General features: G+C 49.0%; 1 long non-coding RNA gene across 1 annotated transcript; it reads left to right on the top strand.

The window, feature by feature from the left end:
* The first annotated feature begins 17,171 nt into the window (after positions 1-17,171).
* Positions 17,172-19,871, top strand: LOC124489568. Its single transcript, XR_006958782.1, has 4 exons — positions 17,172-17,475; positions 17,651-17,758; positions 18,006-18,089; positions 19,579-19,871. It is a non-coding gene; the product is annotated as an uncharacterized LOC124489568 (long non-coding RNA).
* The last annotated feature ends 1,512 nt before the right edge of the window (positions 19,872-21,383 follow it).

Genomic DNA, 21,383 nt, shown 5'->3' with positions numbered 1-21,383 from the left:
AAAATCAATGTCCCTTCCCCCAACTCTGCTAACAGGACAGCTTTGTATAACATGGTCTCAACAAAAGTGGCTGTGACCTCTAACCGTCATTGGATCTTTGAAGCTCACACCGTCCTCACAAGGTGATGTTCTGATCGGCCTGCAGTGCTACATGGATGGTAGAGTTCTTCCCAAGGAGATAGACAACACACAGACTCAGTCATTCTGCCTCAAAGGAAACGGCCTCCCGCTAGCTTTCTGACAGCACACATCAGCTCATTTTCATGATAATTGTTCTCATAATGACTGGCTTCGATTCGATTTCCAGCTCACATGGTCACATGCTCCAATAAATTGCAAGAAAGGAGGGTATAGCTCAGTGGAGCACTTAACTGCAACTTCTAGAGGTTGCAGGTTCAAAACCCCCCTGTACTCTACTGCTAAATTAATATGTTAGTATCGAGAGTGATACAAACCAACTTGAACGCTTACATGTTAAATAAGGACAAATGTGATAAAAATACTAGATTGAGACTAGAAAGCGCCTTGACAGAAAAATGTATGTGCCCTCCACCCTCATATCTTTTTTTCTCTGCCCAACATGCAGCTCTGACTGGATCGACTGAGCACATATTCCAGCTGGATAAATCTAGTGAATCTGGGTTCCTACTGTCGCCTCCGGACACGATACTGCTTTTTAAGTGGGGGGGGGGGGGAGGGGGTAGCGCTCTGACTCTGCCCCAATGCATTGTGGGCCTGGCTGTGAGTCACGGCGCGGTGTGTGCGCTGATGGAGACGCTGAGCAGCTTTCTTAATGTCAAATGGAATTTCCCCACGGTGGCGCGAGATTTAATTGAGGATGGCACTTTCTTCGGCAGCGGCTTCAACAAAGGCGTCTTCCAGCCCGTCCTTCATCTCCTGTTTGTTTACCCTGAGACTCAGGGAGGAGGCATGGCAGCTGGAACACAACTGGACAACCAGGCAGGAACCAAAAACCAGGCTTTGAAACATGGATCGCTGTTTTGGGTAGAGGAAATCCTATATTTCTTTTCGGGGGGAAAAGGGCTTGAATCGTTTTTTTTCTTTCTTTTTTTTGCCTACAATAAGAGGGAATGCAGGAGAGTGAGTCTGCTCACCTCTGGGTGATGGTTGCCATGATGCTCCCGTCAGTACGGGAGAGAGGGGAAGCAGAACGTCGACGAGCCCAACGTCACCCCAGGCCTGCTCCCAGAGTGACATGTAGAGGAGCCCAACGTCACTCCAGGCCTGCTCCCAGAGTGACATGTAGAGGAGCCCAACGTCACCCCAGGCCTGCTCCCAGAGTGACATGTAGAGGAGCCCAACGTCACCCCAAGCCTGCTCCCAGAGTGACATGCCCATGAGTCAGTGGCACGTTAGCTTTTCCTCTCTCAACCTGCTCTCAGTCTGAATAAAGACACTCAGTGCTTTCCGTGTGCGCGGAAGACACAGCAAAAGCTTTTACTTTTAGTACAAGGCGACAAGAGAGGCTCAGAGAGCAGGGAGCGTGAAAGGAGATTCTTCCAGGCTGTCTTTCAAAGGCTCAGCTGGGGTCATCGTTACCAGAGGCGGACTAGACAATTAGATTCCCTTTGGGACCTATGTCCTATTTCATCATGTTCATACACATTCACGTCTCAGCATAATACATTTTGAGATTTTACAGTACTGTATAGATACCTTGGAATGATTATAATAGTATGAAAGAGTAGCTCAGATACAGTCCCTGTATCATATTGAAAGTGAACTCATGTTCACACGTGTAAAGCTTGTCGTGTAAAGAGATAATGAGAAAGAGAGCATTGATGTATCTTCTAATATCTTCTTTAAAGATTTTTTCTTTTGGCATTTTCATCAACTTTAAGTTGCTATATCTTGATCTTGACAATGATGAATGACATCATGGTGAATTCATTAGAGATGCAGTCCCATCTCTATCATTAAAGACATTGGAAGATCCCTGCCAGTTTTCATTTTCCTGCACCATATATCGTACTTGACGTTCATTGCTTCAGACTTGAGTAAATGCATGCACGTCGTATTAGTGTTCATAATATCCATGTTGTTGCTGTCGTCCTGGTGTTCATCTTCTGGTTGGCCGAAGCCAGCCGCAGTGTCACTGAGAAGGACATCAGTAGATAAACCTGGATTGACTCTGCTGGTCTCCATTTTCGATTAAAATTGGGACGACGACCGCGGCTGCCTTCAAACTGGCTTTTTTTCAGCTGTTGTCAACGTAGAAAATCTATGCCCTGTTCCCTCCGTCGAAGAAGAAAAATCAATGAAGTGATTTTCTCCTTTTATAATTTTCTCCAATGCATATGTGACATTCCATCACCCCAACTAAACTTTTAAGAAGGCAATTATTGACATCTGAGACAATGGATGAACAATTTGTGCAGTAATCTGCTTTAATGTCTCCATAATCCTCTCCATCTTTTATATGAGATTTGACGAACTATGAAAGTCCAATTTGTTTCTGAATCCACAAGTCCACTCTATCTCTTTGAAAAGTAAAAGAAAGTCGTGCACCACTTATTTCATTTTAGCTGGAAAATGAAACTGCATATTGATCTGAATTCCAAGTTGAACTTTTCACAGAGTTCCAAAGCTGCCCTGCAGCCGCAAGCATTCAGGAGCCCCAAAAAACAAACACTCGTCGGTAATCACCATGAAGTCATGTGCGGAGTTCCAGCATCGCAGCAGTCGCAGTCATGTCTGATATTAACATATCTTTCATGTTTAATTGCTCAAAGTACTCGCGACAATGAAAAAGCAATAAGTTAGTAAACAAAACCTCTTTTCTCCATCCTTCTTCCCCAGTCCTCTCATCTCCAGGTTCTTCCTTGGGTTCAAACACGTCCAATTAAATTAGCATTTAGAGTGGAGGAGTTTGTGGACGCCACTGGAGCAAAACACAACATCTGAGATGGGTGGCAAGTTTGGAATTGATTCTGCTGTGATCCACCCTGGATACGTTCACCTTGCCTATTGCGATTCCGTACGCCAGTCCGCCAGAAGTGACTGTGACTAAACAATCTTAGTAGTTTCATTATATTGAGAGATTACCGGTGTTGATGTCTTAGATCTGCTGTTCCTACTGTCGTTCAGTTCCATGACGGGGGGAAGGAGAGAAAGTCTGCTGAGTCCACAGAAGCAATCGAGTGTCCTTCCTACTATCTGACCTCCGGGTTCTCCTATATTTTCTCAACAAAACAGTGATATCCTCAAAGGACTTTGGTAACAGACTACAGAACCTTTCTACTCATTAAGTGATCAGACAGAATGAATAGAGACAGATAGGCTGGAATGTTGAGTTCCTTCTCTTTAACATTTGATGTTGACCTTCAGCTTCCGTGTTCTGTGCAGGCATTGTTCAGGTCTCTTCAGGGTCCTGCCCCAGCTGGAATGAGACTGCATCTCTGCTCAAAAGACCCTTCTTCAAGAGGAAAATCCTTTTTTCTCAATTTGCATTCCCCATGCTTTATTAGACCGTTTGTAAGTGACGTGTGACATGAAAGGCAGGGAGAAAGAGAGGGGAAGACTTGCAACAAGGGGCCAAAGTTAGATTCGAACCCAGGCCTCTGTGGTAAAGCTTCAGCCTACATGAGATACACGGATATCCAGAGTTCTACCAGGGCTTCCCCAGGAAGCTTCAATTATTCAAAGATTGCTGATATCTGAAGGAGCTCTGTTTGATCGCTCGGTCATCCCAACTCCTTCTCCTGGGCTCATGGTCGGAAACCCGACAGAAAGTCCTGCCCTTGTGTCTGACATTGGAACACATTTGTCAACGTAACACCAGCATCTTTCACCACCCTTATTCAGGATGAGCAACACATACCGGTTATAAACTCCATGCCTGACCGGAGGGATGTCCGGCGGTGGCAGTAAACACGTGCGTCCACACCCTCTGTCTCAGCTGTGTCTGTCGCGCCGTGTGTGAGCGTAGGAACACGAGTAGACAAATGCCTGGCATCCAACGCCGCACGCAAAATAAAGCCACGCACCGTTTAACACATATTATTTCCGCAACCATGAAACGCGTGGACCGACATCCATCTCCTTCTTCCCTTATGCAGAGTTGGAGGTCAGCGGGTTTTGATGGAAGAGGCACCCTGTCCGTGTGTGCTAAAGGGAAGCCTGATTTCAAGGTAGACTGCCCTGCAGTAATTCACCATCCCTCAGTCAGTCCACCGTTTGGAGGCACTCATTTCTTTCCCAGGTGCTGAGGCTGCCCTTCAGGGTCTCTGCCTCTGACGTTGAAACAGCCTGCTGTACAAGACTCCCTCCCAATCGACGCCGCCATCTCCTGTCTGTGTGTACTGCGCTCTGTGATCCTGTCGGTTCTCCCCCGGGCGACGAAGTAGTCAACGGTCGCCGTCTTCAATGACGTCTCAATGGGAGAACGCAAAAATGAAATGATGTGACGAAGGCCGTGTTTTTTGTCACCGGAACTCACCTTCACGCTCCTCCTCTCGAATGCGCGTTCGTCGAGACCGAACGACGCTGGCTATCGATCAGATAGCGGTGGCAGAGGAGAGGGCGGCTCATCCGTAAAGCCGGCTCAGTGGAGAGCGCCCCGGGGCTCGCACCCTCACCACCCCTCCGCTAACTGCACCCCTGTTCCAGATAGCAGCTCCGCGACTGCGCGGCCCAGGGGGGGGACCAACGAGGAGGAAAGAGGGTCGTCACGCGAGGGGGACGAGGAGTCCGCTGGGTCAGAAGGGACCGCAGGTGGGAGCCGTCCAAGCAGCTGTCGTTAAGAGACGACCATCTGTCATGCTTTCCATCTCTCCGCCCGCCGCGTCCATCTATCAGGGGCTGGCTGGGCTGTGAGGAGGGTGGAGGGAGGAGGGGTAGAGGGGAGGAGGGTCGGGGGGTAGAGGGGAGGAGGGTGGAGGGTAGAGGGGAGGAGGGGAGGAGGGTAGAGGGGAGGAGGGGTGGAGGGCTGGAGGGGTAGAGGAGAGGAGGGTGGAGGGGTGGAGGGAGGAGGGATGGAGGGATGTAGGGGAGGAGGGGAGGAGGGGTAGAGGGTAGAGGGGAGGAGGGTCGGGGGGTGGAGGGTAGAGGGGAGGAGGGGTGGAGGGCTGGAGGGGTAAAGGAGAGGAGGGTGGAGGGAGGAGGGGTAGAGGGGAGGAGGGTGGAGGGAGGAGGGGTAGAGGGGAGGAGGGTCGGGGGGTGGAGGGTAGAGGGGAGGAGGGGTGGAGGGCTGGAGGGGTAGAGGAGAGGAGGGTGGAGGGGTGGAGGGAGGAGGGATGGAGGGATGTAGGGGAGGAGGGGAGGAGGGTAGGAGGGGTGGAGGGGAGGAGGGTCGGGGGGTGGAGGGGAGGAGGGCTGGAGGGCTGGAGGGGTAGAGGAGAGGAGGGTGGAGGGGTGGAGGGAGGAGGGATGGAGGGTAGAGGGATGTAGGGGAGGAGGGGTGGAGGGGTGGAGGGGAGGAGGGGTAGAGGGTAGGAGGGGTGGAGGGGAGGAGGGTCGGGGGGTGGAGGGGAGGAGGGCTGGAGGGGTAGAGGAGAGGAGGGTGGAGGGGTGGAGGGAGGAGGGGGGGAGGGATGGAGGGTAGAGGGATGTAGGGGAGGAGGGGAGGAGGGGTAGAGGAGAGGAGGGGTGGAGGGCTGGAGGGGTAGAGGAGAGGAGGGTGGAGGGGTGGAGGGAGGAGGGATGGAGGGGAGGAGGGGAGGAGGGGTAGAGGGTAGGAGGGGTGGAGGGGAGGAGGGCTGGAGGGGTAGAGGAGAGGAGGGTGGAGGGGTGGAGGGAGGAGGGATGGAGGGTAGAGGGATGTAGGGGAGGAGGGGTGGAGGGGTGGAGGGGAGGAGGGGTAGAGGGTAGGAGGGGTGGAGGGGAGGAGGGTCGGGGGGTGGAGGGGAGGAGGGCTGGAGGGCTGGAGGGGTAGAGGAGAGGAGGGTGGAGGGGTGGAGGGAGGAGGGGGGGAGGGATGGAGGGTAGAGGGATGTAGGGGAGGAGGGGTAGAGGAGAGGAGGGGTGGAGGAGGCCTCTGTCCTTCACACCACCCTTACTTAATACCTCAGCTCCCTCCGAGACCTGATTCCTGAGAGGCCTCGACACTCTGTGGGTTTCTTTTCCAAACAGAATCCGTTTTTTGAATAGAAACCTGTTACAATTCAAGACGTTTCATACTGATGCTGCTGTCTAGAGAAGACAAACAACCAAGTGTTTTCAGCATGCCTCAAGTCAAGGAAATAGTAGCGATGATGTGCCAGTTCTGACAAGTTGATTGTCAAGAGTTCGTGCTAATGGCCGGTTGTTTGGAGAAATGCACAGCGTGGCTGGGCTGTGGGGGACCAGGGTCACCCCGTGAGGCTGACGTTTAAAGGGGGGCAGCAGAGTGGCACAGGCCATATTCACTGAGCCCCTCCCTGGAAACTTTACAGGAATTGCAGCTCCATTTGAGCACCATTCATGCCATTTGGTTCTTCCTCCGAACGCTCTTTCAGGTCATCCATCTTCATTTGACTCGTTGCATTTCAACTCGATTTGTTCTTTCAAGGAGCACGGTGGCTGTTTCAGGAAAAGCTCCACGTCTCTAATTTTGTCACTCTTCCTTTTTACACGTGTGCTTCCTGATTAGGATTTATGAGAGGATCTTTAATTATGATGTCTAATTGAACTGAAATGACAGCAATATGGTCTGCCGTATTCGCATAACAGCAAATCAATTACTAGGCTCTCCCTGAATGACATTAATTGATGTGAAATTAGCATCACCGCCTCCAGCTTTAAGCCTATTATCGAATGATTATATAGCAGAAATAACATAGGAGAGGGTATTCATTCGAACGATTTCACACTCCAAAAAACGCATGCGTTTCGTGGCAAAATGACTAAGCATGCCCCAAACCACTCCAGCACGTTGAGGACATGACTCAATGTGAATGTTACTGTGTCATCTTCCTAAGAGCGGCAGGACAATTCTCCCCAAAGCAGTTTGGTCTCACAGACGATCTGACCTGTAAATCATCTCCCCAAAAAATGAGCCCTTCCAAAACAGACTATGACCCACTAACTCTTGATTATCCCGCGTACCTCGGATACGCAGGATCCCCGAATGTGACTGAGTTCTACCCTGGGGGAGGCTGCTCTCCTGGCAGAGCGCTTCCAATGACCACCACCCCCACCCCACCCCCCCCCACCCCTACCCCTCCACACCCACCCCCCCACAGTCACACACGCTCCCCCTCAGCCCTCCGTGTCCCCTCTGTGGCCATGACTCCTGCTAACAAAGAGGGTCCCAGGCTGTGTGAAGCAGTGAAGTGGGCCCAGGTCGGGGGTGGAGGGAGAGTGGGGTGTCAGGGAAGATATTAATCACGGGTCTAACCGCGATCATCGATACGAGGCGGGAAAACAGACGGGCCGGAGGAGCAGTTTGGCGGGGAGTCCCATCCCTCCCGAGACGGCTGTTGATGCAGAGAGAGATGCAGACCATAGCCTGGGAAAAACACGTGTATTTATACATTTCTGCACGTCCGGTAAAACAGTCGTTAGTTATCCAGGGAGAGGACATGGCCAGTCTGAGCTCAGCTGTAGTTGCTCATGTGTATCTCCGATAGCATCTCGCACTGCTGAATCAATAACTTTCCATCTCAAGCAGGAAATTAATCATAGATGCCTCCGATATGGGCTTAATGAATTTACAGCTCTGGGGGGGGGGGGGGGAGATGAAATGTGTTTGATTATAATAAATGGTTCTGGCTGGCTGTGAGCATTAAGCTATTGAGGCTAAGCTTTGTCTGGAAGAAGTATGTGTACATCGAACGAGGACTGGTCTCGCCCTTCCCAGCTCTTTGATCCAGACGAAGAAGAAAAGGCCCATAACTAACTTAGATAACAGACATAAGTATGCCAGGAGGAGACGGGTGTCTTTCACAAGGACATTGGGAGACACAGGCCCCTCTCCGTGTTCAGGTAGACAGTGCCTGAGTTAGCATTGTAGCTAACACATAGCTAGCACATAGCTTGGGTGGAGGTGAAAACACCTCCACCCAATCCTGGGCGAGACACCCACAGGAGAGCTGGAGAACGAATAAAACCCTGGCAGACAATTGGGAACAAACTCCTGAGTCATCACTCTTCCATCTCTTCTCTCGCCCTCAGCTCTTAAAGGGAGAGCTAATCACCCAAATGGACTATGAATAAACATTTAGCCTTGAAAGCTAATTGTTCACAGTTTGTCTTGCAGGTTAGAAAGAGCTGAATGTTGGATTTAGACCGGGTTTCTCGTTCACGTTTATAAAGATTAATGGTTGGATGTTTTGCAGCAGACGTGCTGCCTGAGCTAGTCCGGAGCTTCTCTCTGTTCAGCCCTTTCTTCGTTTGAAGCGTTATGCTATCATGCTTTTGGACTTGGAGACACCTTCTACAATGTGAACACACATTCTGAACTAGCAAAATGGATGATAAATTAAATCACCTATGACGCAATTGTTTCCATCCGACTTTCCAAAGAACACTTCAACGCTAACTCTAATGAACTGCTATTCCACGAAGCGTTCTCTATTTTGACGCCTACATATCGTTCTCTGCATACCCATAATTGACCATGCAGAACTTTGGTACATCTCTGTCGAACACAAGCGTCAGACTGCGGCCGTCTTCAACCTGCAGATCTATACACAACAACGACTCTAATAACTTCCAGAGTGGGGGAGTCGCTAAGCTCTCCCCAGAGTGCCCTAGAGATGGAAATAGCTACGAGCCAGTCGCACAGCTTGAGATGTGAAAACACAAACATAGGCGTGTTTGAAAAGCCTTTCCTTGGTGGTTCGCTTTAGCGCCGACACCCAAGGCAGTAACAAACACACTGTCCTATACGTACTAAGTACAATACTAAAAGTATAGTCTGTATGAATGTATCTATCTGCATGACAAGATTAGCATGTCCTGAAGGACTGGATCTCTGGATGACTATCTCTGGATGACTGTAGTAGCATGGTCTGGATGACTGATGTTGACCAGGTTCCTTCTCCATCACCCGGCATTCCCCACCCCCCTGTTCTTGTTGAAAGGATTACCAGCCAACCAGAGAGCCTTTGAAGTCCTCATGCACGGAAATGATTCTCTTTCAAGAGTGTGACAGCACTTTGTACCGAAAAACGACTGTCATGGAATTCTAATGCCTTTTTGTGTCTTTTTTTGGGGCGGATGTGGAATGAACCAAGAGGATTGTGTCGTTTCATCAGGGACTGGACTATCCAGGACAACAAAGCTCTCTGGTTGTCTCTGTTGTGTCCCATCGCGCAGAGAAGATGTGTGACGACCATGTCGCGTCAAGATGGCACCTGGAGCTCAGGAACGAGCTGAGCTTCTCAACCCAACCTCTTCCTATCCGAAGCGTCAGGCCTAATTGGGTTCCCGCTGGGTTGAAGCAGAAGACAGTGGGGAGACAGGGCATGCTCCTCATCACCATCGGCGCTTTCTAACGCTTCGACGTGACTCCATGACTTCTTCCGTCCTTATTCATTCATCCGGCGGGGATTCTCAATTCCGTCTTTAGCTCGGATTCCTGCCCGACGAGACTGACTAGAGATGAAGATCCAGGGAATAGAATGGTCCTGCACTTGTTATGAGGGACATTTCTCAACAGTGCCCCGTAATGCCTCCCCGACTCCGCCCACCCCATCGTCACTGCCGCCTGTGTTTCCATGACAGTAGCCAGTCCCTCCGGACCACGCCGAGCATGCTGACTGGCGTGTGTGTGGTGCTATCAGCTGCAGGACAGATGTGCCCTCTCGCTGGCAGCCCCCTGCTCTGGCGTCAGGCCAAGGGCCCCCACTTCACACAATACGCTTCCTTGCTTCCATTCGCCGGCCAATCGGAGGGTCCCGGCTCACTTCTCCCAAGCTGGACGTCCCTCCCGTCCACGGTGGAGTCTGGAGCCCACCAGGGGATGCTGTGAGGCTTCCTGCCCAGAGTACGAGCCTGCTGCCCTGGCCACACATCTGACCGCCCCCCCCCCTCCCCTCTCCGGAGGCCAGCCCCCCTCCTTGCTGGCACCAGGGAGAGGGCCCAAGCTGCTTGGATTGCCGCACCCCATTCAGACCAAAGTGGGACAAGCCACCCCCCCCCCACACACACACATACACACACAAGCCCCCAACCTGTCCTTCCCTCCTGACAGACTACGACGGTGAATGGACGAAAGGGAAACTGAGAGAGCGAAATGAGGGGGGTGTGGGGAGGGGGGCGGGGGAGGGGGGTGGGTGGTGGGGGTTGAAGTCCAGAGGGGGCAGAGGCAGTGAGAGACAAACAGGTAAAGAGGCAGAGGCAGTTCGAGTCCCAGATAGGAGGCAGGGCTCAGCGAGAGCCCCACAGCCTTCACGTACGCTCGTGTCACGCTGTCAGAGGGGAAATATAGACCTCCTCTCTGGCCCTTTGTGTGCGTGGCGTCTCGGAGGAAATGGGAGGGAGGGAGGGAGACAACAGAATTGCAGAGTGGTTCATTGTCGCTGCTGTTTATTCACATGTTAATAATGCGAAAATAGTGATCAGACAATACCCAATCCGATTTTATGCGTCTTGTTGACATCAGGAAGCGTAGCCCGTTATCATCACTCACGCACTGACTCAGGCAACGGAGGGAGGGAGGAAAGAGTGGGAGAGGGGGGGGGGGGACGTAGACAGAGAGTGGGAGGAAGGGAGGGTAAAGGAAAGAGAGAGATTTGGAGGAGAGGAGGGGGTTCAAATGGAGCCAAGCAAAAGAGAGATAGGCCTAAGGACTCGCAAAGGATCCTTGTGAGGATGATGGCAACTGGGAGAGAAAAAGTGGAAAAGAGGGCCCCAAGGAAGAGAGAGGGGGACAGTTGGCACAGAGAGATGGAACAGGAGATGGAGGAGGGAAGCGAGGGAGGCGGAAGAAGCGAGGGAGAGAGAGGGAGCAGTGCAAGAGGGAGCTGATGACGGCGGAGGGAGGGGGGAGAGATTGATGTCCTTCCCAGTCGCTGTCCTGCGAAACGCCGCCGACAGACCAACTCCAACGTCATTGGTCGGTTCGACGGTATCTCTCCTTGGCTCGTCTCTCCCCCCTGCTCGTCTCTCCTCCGCTCCGTCTGTCATCCTCCATTCCACGCCACATTCGTCAGGATCTCTCTGGGCCCTGCGTCTTGCATCTGGGCATGTAAAGGGATCAATGCTCCTCCGCGGAGGTGTAAATCACCTGTTCACACCGCGCTAGCCAAACAGCCGGCTCTGTCATCACAACAGACCACGAACCGGGAAAAGCAGCTTTTGAGGGTGGGGTCGAGAGCGGCAGTGGTATGACAGCGCCTGGATGGAATAGGGAGTGTGTGTTGGGTCGACAGTTTGAGTCCAAAAGGTCCAGTTTGGAGTGAAGTTTTGTATGCCTGTGTTAATGTAACGTACACGCAGGCAAGAAGAATCCAAATGATGGTCATCACTCAAAACGATTTGACGACAGTACTGGTGGTTTATACCCAGTGACCTCACCTTCTTACAGGACGCGCTGAAACGGCTTTATTAGGGTTCTGTCAGTTGTGAAAGAAGTTTTGGGCCTATATGTACAATGAATGTGTTTCAGGAAGAAGCTTGATACTATGTATGTTAATTCAACTCCATTTGGTAGAGATGCCACCTGTAGTTTTATAACACCTAACTAGGAGACATGAAGTCTAAGAGACATGAAGTCTGGGTGACCTGATAGGGTTCTTGTCACCTGGGGGGAAGAGACAGTTGGTCTGAAGAAAATGTGGATTCAACTGTATTGTTCTAAGGATTTAACCAATGACAGAAGAGAATTGTTATAGCTTCAGGTCTGTAGGATGGACCAATGGCTTTTGAGAACTGTTGTATCTATAAAATGGTCTGTTGAAGAATGTTCTGGGGGGTTCAGGGCCATCAGCTGAGTAGTGCTGGTGGGCTGGATTCTCTCGGTTCCATTCTAGAATGCTAGATGGAGCTGTATGGAATTGTCTTTGTGTTATTGTCTTATGTTTGTGTGCTGATGATGTTATGTTGGTAACGTTATTATGCTTAAATCTACGTCAAATAAACATTAACTCTATACTTCACCCAACTTCAGCTTGAACAATTGATTGTCTGCAAAAACTACCACGACACAGTCAACGCGCCGCCAGTTTCCTCCCTTGCTACTCACGTGGCACAGGTTGTCCTGCAGTTCCTCTCCCCTCTCCCCTCAGACATCTCTCTCTCCCCTCCTCTATCTCTCTGCCCGCCCCTCTCTCTCTCTCTCTCTCTCTCTTTCTCTCTCTCTCTCTCTCTCTCCCTCCCTCCCTCCCTCCCTCCCTCTCTCTCTCTCTCTCTCTCTCTCTCTCTCCGTTCTCTCCCTCGACTGACTGGAACTAGAGGGCGTCGGTCGTCCCTCCTTTCTCTCCTCTCGTTTCCCTCCCTCCTCTTTCTCTCCTCTCCTCTGTCTCTCCTCTGTCTCTCCTCTCCTCTCTTTTCCCTGTCTCCTCCCTCTCCTCTAAAGCAGCCGGCCTTTTGTATCCGGCCGAGCGGCCTCCTCTCACGGTCTCCCGGCTGTTTCAGTCTGCGGCGGGCAGATAAGACAAGGTGACAGGAAGACGACCAAACACGGACTCCTTCCTGTCCTCTTCACATGATTTCATTTCCGTATCCACTGGAGACGGGGAGGGGGGTGGAGGAGGAGGGAGGCAGGGGGGGGGCCTTTGTCGGTAGGGCTTTGACGTCGCCTCCTGTCCTCTACTTGTTCCTCGCTGATGGAGATAACAACAGCTCCGCTCCTCCAGTCAGCCGCTGTGAAGTGTGTGAGAAGCCAAACTTGAATGCCTGTTAGTCAGACGGGCTTCGGCATGGCCGCGCTCCCAGTTAACCTTGACAGGAGTGTGTGGGTAAGTGGCACGAGAACACACACACACTCACACAAGGTCACATTCACACGGACATGCACGCACACACACACACACGCACACACACGTAAAGTCAATCGCACACTCAGACACATACAGTGTATGGAATCAGGTGCCTGGTTGGTTACTCTGTATGTTATACTGATACAAGCGTTCCATAATTGTAAAATGAAAAATGTATCAACTGAAGTTAAAGCTTCACTGGCTAGTTGGTTTATTCTGTATACTAATGAGGGCAGTTGGTTTATTCTGCATACCGATGAGACGAGTTGTTTTTTTCTGCATGCTTCAGAGACTGATGGTTCTCCATGAAAATGTCTCCTTAGCAACTGCGTCAGCACCACTTTGAAGACTCACTTAGCAAGTGTCAAGTGGACATTCTGAGCTGTACTTTGAAGTGGCCTACCTACCACAGTGACACTGGCAAAACAAACACAACAGGACTGTGCATGGAGCTGTATACAAACATTCTGCAGTGGAGGAGAAGGAGCCTGGTTAGGATCAGGCCAGGACCAGGTTTAAACCAGGCTAAGATCAGGCCAGAACCAGGTTAAGCCCAGGCTACGACCAGGCTAGGAACCAGGCTACACTGAAACTTCAGGTGCACTGCCCAATGGTCTTGTAGTAGGTGTCCATTCTGCATGACAGAGAAGGGTGAACCTGTATGTAAACTAGGGCTGTGAAAAATAACGCGTTAACGCGTTATGATTAAATTACAGGATTAATTCGTTATTTTTGTTTAACGCATTTAACGTAATATACACACAATTCCACCCATCTGCAACTTGTGGATGAGAAGTTTGTGTTCCAAAAAAACTAAGATGCAACATCCAATAAAACCAAAGTGATATTCACACTCTGCGGGAAGACGTTATCGCTCTGGATAAGAGCGTCTGCTAAATGACTGAATGCTAAATGACTGAATGTTATCGTTTCACCGAAGCAATACCAGCCTAAAGTAACCTATACCACCTCAACGTGAAGCATGCGTTGGTCGGCGAGGGGAGTTCAAGTAGAATGCGCCAAACCGCCCTCACTGAACAACGTAGGGCCCTCACTAAGTCTGCCTGTGACAAGGTGACTAGCACAGTTGCCAAATGTATTGCAAAAAGCTGTAGACCGATTGATATTGTTGAGGACGAGGGGTTCACCAAAGTTTTGCGAGTGGCAACGAGTGACTTGAGCATCAAAGTACCGCAAAATCAAAGACGCACACTAATGACAACAATTCGGAAAATCGGTAATATGTAATTAATCGTGATTAATCCACAGAAACCTGTGATTAATTTGATTACAATTTTTTATCATTTCACAGCCCTAATGTAAACTGCTTTTTGCTGGCTTGCAAAAACAAACATTGAGTCCACATAATCACTGCCCCTTTATTTGGGACCAACACACCCACATGTCCTTAAATAAACGCCCCCACACCCATTCTCATCCAGACCTTCATGTGTTCACACTTGTATATCATCCCACTCGCTCACTTACACACACACACGCGAGTGGACACATGCACACACACACAGACACACACACACGCACAGCACAGAGGTTGAGTCAGTCCAGGCAGAGCAGAGTCTGGGAGGAGAGTCAGAATGTGTTGGAAAATCACCCGCTTCTTCCAGGGCCATGGGCCAGGCACAGGGCTGGCTGTGATAAGGGTGTCGGCGCATCACAGCCATGTGGCACTGGGAGATACAAGAGGACACACAGCCATCATTTTTCTTTATTACTCTCTCTCCCTCTCCCTCCCTCCCTCCCTCCTTCTCTCTCTCTTTCTCTCTCTCTCTCTCTCTCTCTCTCTCTCTCTCTCTCTCTCTTTGTGTCTCTCTCTCTCTCTCTCTCTCTCTCTCTCTCTCTCTCTCTCTCTCTCTCTCTTTGCAGATTCAAGGGTCCAACATTCCAGAGCAGATGGGTTTCCAGACACTGGGACAGGATTCGGCTTGCTTTGTCGTGTAATGTGTGTGTGTCCTCCAGTGTTCCCCCCCCCCCCGCCCGCCCCGGCCTCTCCAGAGCCGGGATCAGGATGAGCCTCGTCCTCATCCTCTCAGGCGGAGCTCAGAACCCGCGGTCTGCTCCTCTCTCCTCCGTTCCGCTTCAAGGACTCTCTCTGGTGTTCCAGGACTTGGATTTATTTTGCGTCCTTCTACTACTTTGGAATGTGCTCCCGAGGCTAAGACAACTGTGTGTGTGGGAGTCAGGGGGCTGAGCGGTTAGGGAATCGGGCTTGTGATCTGAAGGTCGCCAGTTCGATTCCCGGCCGAGCCAAATGATGTTGTGTCCTTGGGCAAGGCACTTGCCTCGGGGAATGTTCCTGTACTTACTGTAAGTCGCTCTGGATAAGAGCGTCTGCCAAATGACTAAATGTAAATGTAATGTAAATGTGTGTGTGTGAACACAGGAAGATGAAGGATCTGCCAGTCTGTAAGACACGACTGTTAGAGATGTCTACACTGTGTGGAAAACAATGTGGATTTGTTCATACGTAAAGTTTGTATGCATGTGATGTGTGTGTTCCAGGAACATTTCACAAAGATCTAATTTTTCCATCTCCATTTTGGCGCACACACACACACACACATGGCACACACTCCCTGCTCCTCTCACCCCTCTGCAACCCTGTGACGGTTTGTTTGTGGACCATGGCAGACCAATGGCATCGCCACGCTCCGCTTCACCTGTTGTTGTGCTCACTGGAACACGAGTTGCGGGCAGAATCATCGCTGAGGGACGCTGTTCAGGGTTAACCGCTTTTTAACGCCCCCAGATAACACCACAAAAGGCATTCTGGGAGATAGAGGGCTGGCAAAAATGGTTTTAAAGTTAGAAAGTCACTGGGCGTTGGAGGGTGGGGAACTTTGAGTGTGGGTTGTGAGGAGTTGAACATCGGTCCGGGGAGAGTCTTTCCCGCACTGATCTCTGGGAGTTGCGGTTTTAACTTGGAATGAAACAACAGAGATCAGATGAGAAACCCACAAAGGTCCAAGAGTGGCTGGGGGGTTGTGAGGGGGGAGGGGCTACAGCGGTTCATGTTCTGCTCTGTGATTTCCCAGAAGGCGGTGGGCTGACTGAGATTAGATCCCAGCTGCAGAGTTTGCACATGCAGTCACCAAGTGTGAGTCGGGTGGACCAGGAAGAGTCGAGTTGAGCTGAAGAAGGAGGATTGGAGTGGGTGGAGGATGGGTGAGGAAGGAGGAGGCATGTCATTTCTGCTCTAATGGTTGCTATAAAACTATTGGATCACACACACACATACAAAATTCAGTTAGATTAACTTACGTTCGGGAGGAAGATGGCACACCAAGACTCCTCCTTCACTCCGATCAACTCATACGCATCAGCCCAGTAAAAGCACGGAGGAATGCGACCGAACCGAACTCCCCGTTTTCCGTTACGAGTTCTGTATGAAGTCTCTTCTGTTCCTCCGGTCCTCGTGCTAGCATGTTATTGTCACCCTCCCACCCTTCCCTTTCCTTTCTGCTTCTCCCTGTCGTCTATCCAGGCTTCCCAGGGATCTGCTTGAGCTGCTGCTCGGCCGTGACCCACTAGAACTCTCCGCTACACCCCGGGTTCAATGCCTGGACCCCAGGCTCGGCTCTGCTACCAGTCTCCACCGCTAATTCGGGCTTGGCTCTGCTACCAGCCCCGCTTCCATAAAAGCATATCATTATTCAATCGCTGGTGTGTCACTCTTGATCGTACACTTCACTTTTTTGGCTGGTTAAAAAAAAAAGGTTTCCTGTAGAGGGACATGATCATCAGTGACACCTCAGCAGACAGCAACCAACAATCAAGTACAGTCCAATCAAAAGGAAGGGAAAAAAGACTATTAGGAAAAAAGGAAGGAAGTCAGTTAAATCAAGGAAATAAAGGCAGACAGCCGGAGAAAGAGAAGAAAAAGGATCTTCCTGTCTGGTTTGTTACCATTGTGCAGTCGGAGAATCGGTGTACTCCTGTCCTTCTGAACTTTGGAGCCAAGGACTGGTCACCTAAGTTGAATGGCCGATGCAGTCCGAAGGTTTAAACCTCTGTTTATTTTGAGACAGGTGAGTGCGGTGAATGAGTGGAAAATGAAAATGCGCTCTCGGACACTTGAAGTCTACACCAATGCGGTTAACGTAACTGTGTTTGCTTCAGTCCAACTGGACTTTATTCATATAGCTGTGTTTAGACTAAACATACAAAAACAAAGATGCAAAGTCAACAAAAAATGTCCTTGAACAGGGAAATAGACAGTATTGGTTGTGGATTGAATTCATATCCTGTGGGTCATTAACTTTGTAACTCGTCACTTTAGTTGACATGTCCACACAGCACTAGTTGAATGACCTTAGAGTTTGGATTATTAAAGCCTCTGGTTTGATGAGACAGGTGAGGGTTGGTGTACCAAAGCTCACAGTTGCTGTGACAAACCTCTGAGAGAAAGATGAAGAGTTTTCTGAGTGTTCTACTGCTGTCTGCAGTCTCCATGCTCCCCTACACGAAGGGTCAACACGAATACAACTCACTGACCAGCACACAGAAGACCATTGTTGACAGGGCAATCGACCATATCAACAAAAAGGAAAATACTAGACACATAAATTTCGAAAAAACACTTTTTCCAAGAGATGTAAGTAATGCTTCATTTTATGACTATTCTGAGACACGTCTAAGCTCCCACCTCAAAGCCTTAAAACGTATTTGAAATCATTAATGTTGAGTCGAATGTAGTTTGTGGAAGGTCTGTTAGTGGAAGAATCATACATTTCTGTCAAAACTCATTTTTTCTACTTTTTTTCACACAGATAAGTGAAGTGTACACCAACTTTAAAATGTATTTGAAGGAAACAAGCTGTTCTAAGATCACACAAACGTTAAAATATGAACACCGTCCAGATTGCCTGTTCCGAGGGGTGAGTCCAAAAAATATATATTAACTGGTTAGATGATTCCAAGCTCGTTCTAATAAACCAAGTCAACCATTTGTAATTGTCGTTCAGCTTTGCGGCCACCAATTGACATCATCCTAACAGATATCTTGTGCTGCATCTCAGAAAAGATTTTAAATAACTCATACCCTAACTCTTAAATATATAAGCCTAAAGCCATACATTTCTGTCTATTAACCTGTGTGCCTGCCTGTCATCATCTCTCATGCAGAAACGTTTCAACTGTGTTGTTTGCAAGAACGCAGAGGACAGCGATTTCTACATTAACTGTCTGCGCGTAAAATTGGCACACAAGGTAAGGGGCATCATGATTTGGTCTTCCCAGCAGGTGCTATACCATGCTATACAATCTCCTGGAAATATTCATATACACAAGACCACACCATCAACTGAAAATGTTTTGGGGGGGTTTCACTCCAAATGATGAACAGGAATGAATGAATGATGTGAGAGTGATCCAGGTGGATGGGATTTAGGGTCTCCAACCCCTTTGACCTCAACGTGCCTGGGAAGCAGTAGGGGAGGTCAAGAGTAGAGGACAAGAAAGGGGAGGAAGTTGGGTGAAAGACGTACAAGTGGCTGGCATAGATCATTCTATTTATAGTAAGCTACTGACTAGACTCAGACTGGTCATACATTTGATGACATTTGGCTGATGAGCATCAGTTGTTTCATTGAGATGGTGTGTAGACAGATGGTGGAGATGGCGTGTAGACAAAGTGGCAGATGGGAGTTGTAGTGTGGTCTGATCATGTATATTAGACGTTTCCATACTCTAACACACCTGATTCAAATGTTAAAGATCCTGTAAAGTGGAATTGATAATTTGTTTTAAGTTCATCACACCACAGAAGAATGTGTTATTAATTACCCATCCAAGTTCGAATGGAAAAAAATAACTCAGACAAGCATGTTAAATTAGGCTTTGAAATCATGAGAAAATCAGAGGTCTTCTCTGCTTGAGACTAGGGGGGCGTGTCGCCTGAAGGAGCTGAATCTCTGCCCCCTCAGCAACACGAGCTAAATCAATCGCAGATTCAGAACAGACCTACCTGCGGTCTCTGAGCAGTACCGGTCCTAGCACATTTGGCACCTTAGGCAAGATTGATCACCCCCACCCCCCCCCCCCCCCCCCCCCCGGAGCACAGATCGGGGTGCCGCCCCCCCAACCAAAACATGGACATATGACGCTGCTGGTAGAGCAGAAGGGTTCTGGATGCACTTGGAAACATGCCTCCCCCCTCTTCATGCCGCCCTAGGCAGCTGCCTATGTCGCCTGTAGGAATGGCCGACCCCTGTCTCTGAGGGTTTTATGTATTAATGACTTTGTCTTTGCATCGTACCAGCTGAGTAACAGAATGCAACTGTCTGTAATCTGACGTAGATAGGTCAAAGTGACGTAGATAGGTATTTTTTGGGCTCCGCCTATTAAAACCTGATCTGAACGCGGAAGAGAAACTGTTCTACGGTCTAACTCCACATTTCAGTGTGACAATGTTTTCGCGCTTTATACAATGCTTTCAGGAAGTAATTTCACACGTATATTACGTACTGAGAAGCAAATTGTGGAATTTGCTTTACAGGATCTTTAATGTTGTTTTGAAGTTCTGCAGAAGCTGGATAACAACAATTTTTTTAAATCAAGTGTGTTGGAGCAGGGAAACATCTAAAACACAGTATAGTGGGCTCGAGTATGAGGGTTGAAGACCACTGTTCTAGATAGTCCAGTCCCTACCATTTTCTTCAGAGTTTTGTTTAAATGATTCTTCCGTGAACTTTCCCAGAATGAAGAGGAACGGAATCGTCACTGCAACATGTACCATCACGGCATACCTTTGCTTGGAATGGTACCTGCACCTGAAATGTGATACAATTGACCTCAGAGATCAGCATTGTCTTTCAAAAAACAGTTTTTTGGGTTATTTGCATATCACGGAACAACTGACATGGAACAACATATATCTGACAAAAAACACACTGTCTTTAGAAAACGATATGGGTCTCTCAGTTGTGTGACACATCTGAATCTGAACAAAGATGACAGGCTATCGTTGTAATAAAATCAAGATTAAATTCATCTGATAAGCTGATGAGTTTTTTTTTCGTCTTGTTTTCATAGTTTGTTTTGATGTATTTTAAACATGGGAACAGTTACTGTAGACCCCTTCAGAGAAGAAAGGGGTTTTATTCCCCATGAAAGTTTGCACAGACAAGGAATTTACTTTGGCAGGAAGGTGCATACATTAAACATAACGGAATCTTGAAACTTAAATATGTGGACTAACTATACAAAAGCAGCAAAGTCTAGCTAATACTAAAGGGATTTAGAACAAAAAATAAAATATAAAATATAAGTAGCCGCTGCCTTCTGCCGGAGGGGAGTAGCTGGAACAGGGAGTGTCCAGGGTGGGAGGGGTCGGCCACAGTCTTCCTCGCTCGCCTCAGGGACTTCGAGGTGTGTAGATCCTCCAGGGAAGGCAGATTGCAGCCGATCACCTTCTCCGCTGTGCGGATGATACGCTGCAGCCTGCTCTTGTCCTTGGCAGAGGCAGCAGCGTAGCAGATGGTGATAGAAGAAGTGAGGATGGACTCAATGATGGCTGTGTAGAAGTGCACCATCACTGTCTTTGGCAGGTTGAATTTCTTCAGCTGCCGTAGGAATTACATCCTCTGTTGTGCTTTTTTGGTGAGGGAGCTGATGTTCAGTTCCCACTTGAGGTCCTGGGAGAGGATGGTGCCCAGGAAGCGGAAGGACTCCACAGTGTTGACTGGGGAGTCACTCAGGGTGATGGGGCTGTGTTCTTCCTGAAGATGAGATGTATGCCTCATGTCTGACCAAAATATAGATATTTATACTTGGTTCAATTGTAACGTAATACTCTTACTAAGACTAAATATAATCAATATTATCATCTGTTAAGCAGTAACCTGTAATCTGTGATAACTTTATTTGTCTGTATGACCCTGGTTAGATACTGACAAAGTGAATAATCTGCAGGAAGTTTAATCAATAGTAAAGCAGGGCTCCACCGTTGCTCATGGTGTCTAATGAGTGCTCCAGTTTTTTTGTGTTTTGTAGCTTCCTGCGTAGTGTATCACACCCTCACATAAATACGCAAATACCACCAAAGTTTGGTTTAATTGATTGATCCTATCACTCCAAATCGAACAAACTTGAACACAAATGTATTCATGATATTAGAAGAATACATAAACCCAGCTCCGTGTTTAGCTTGAGTGGCTTCCGCTAAGATGATCGTTTCATTTTCACGACTAACAAGAAAGGTCCATTTGTCAAACTAACCAAACTCCCACATCCAGAGAAAAGGCCTCGAGCCTCCAGCAGGTCTTCCCCTAGGCGCTCTGAGGGTTATTATGAGCTGCAACAACGGTTTATTTTCAGGAAGTACATCAGTAATCCCATGGTAACTGTGGCAGCATCGGTTGGATACAGGCTGCCCCCCACCTACACACAGTCTCAAAACAAACCGTCAGCATGTCGATGTGGCTGAACTTCACCTCACAGTTGAAACTGAACACAGAGGTATGCAGGCACTGCATAATACTTAGCATTAAGTCATGCCATCTA

Source organism: Hypomesus transpacificus, unplaced genomic scaffold (assembly GCF_021917145.1).
Source record: "Hypomesus transpacificus isolate Combined female unplaced genomic scaffold, fHypTra1 scaffold_192, whole genome shotgun sequence".
Classification (NCBI taxonomy): domain Eukaryota; kingdom Metazoa; phylum Chordata; class Actinopteri; order Osmeriformes; family Osmeridae; genus Hypomesus; species Hypomesus transpacificus.
This window is presented reverse-complemented; position numbering and strand designations above follow the sequence as displayed.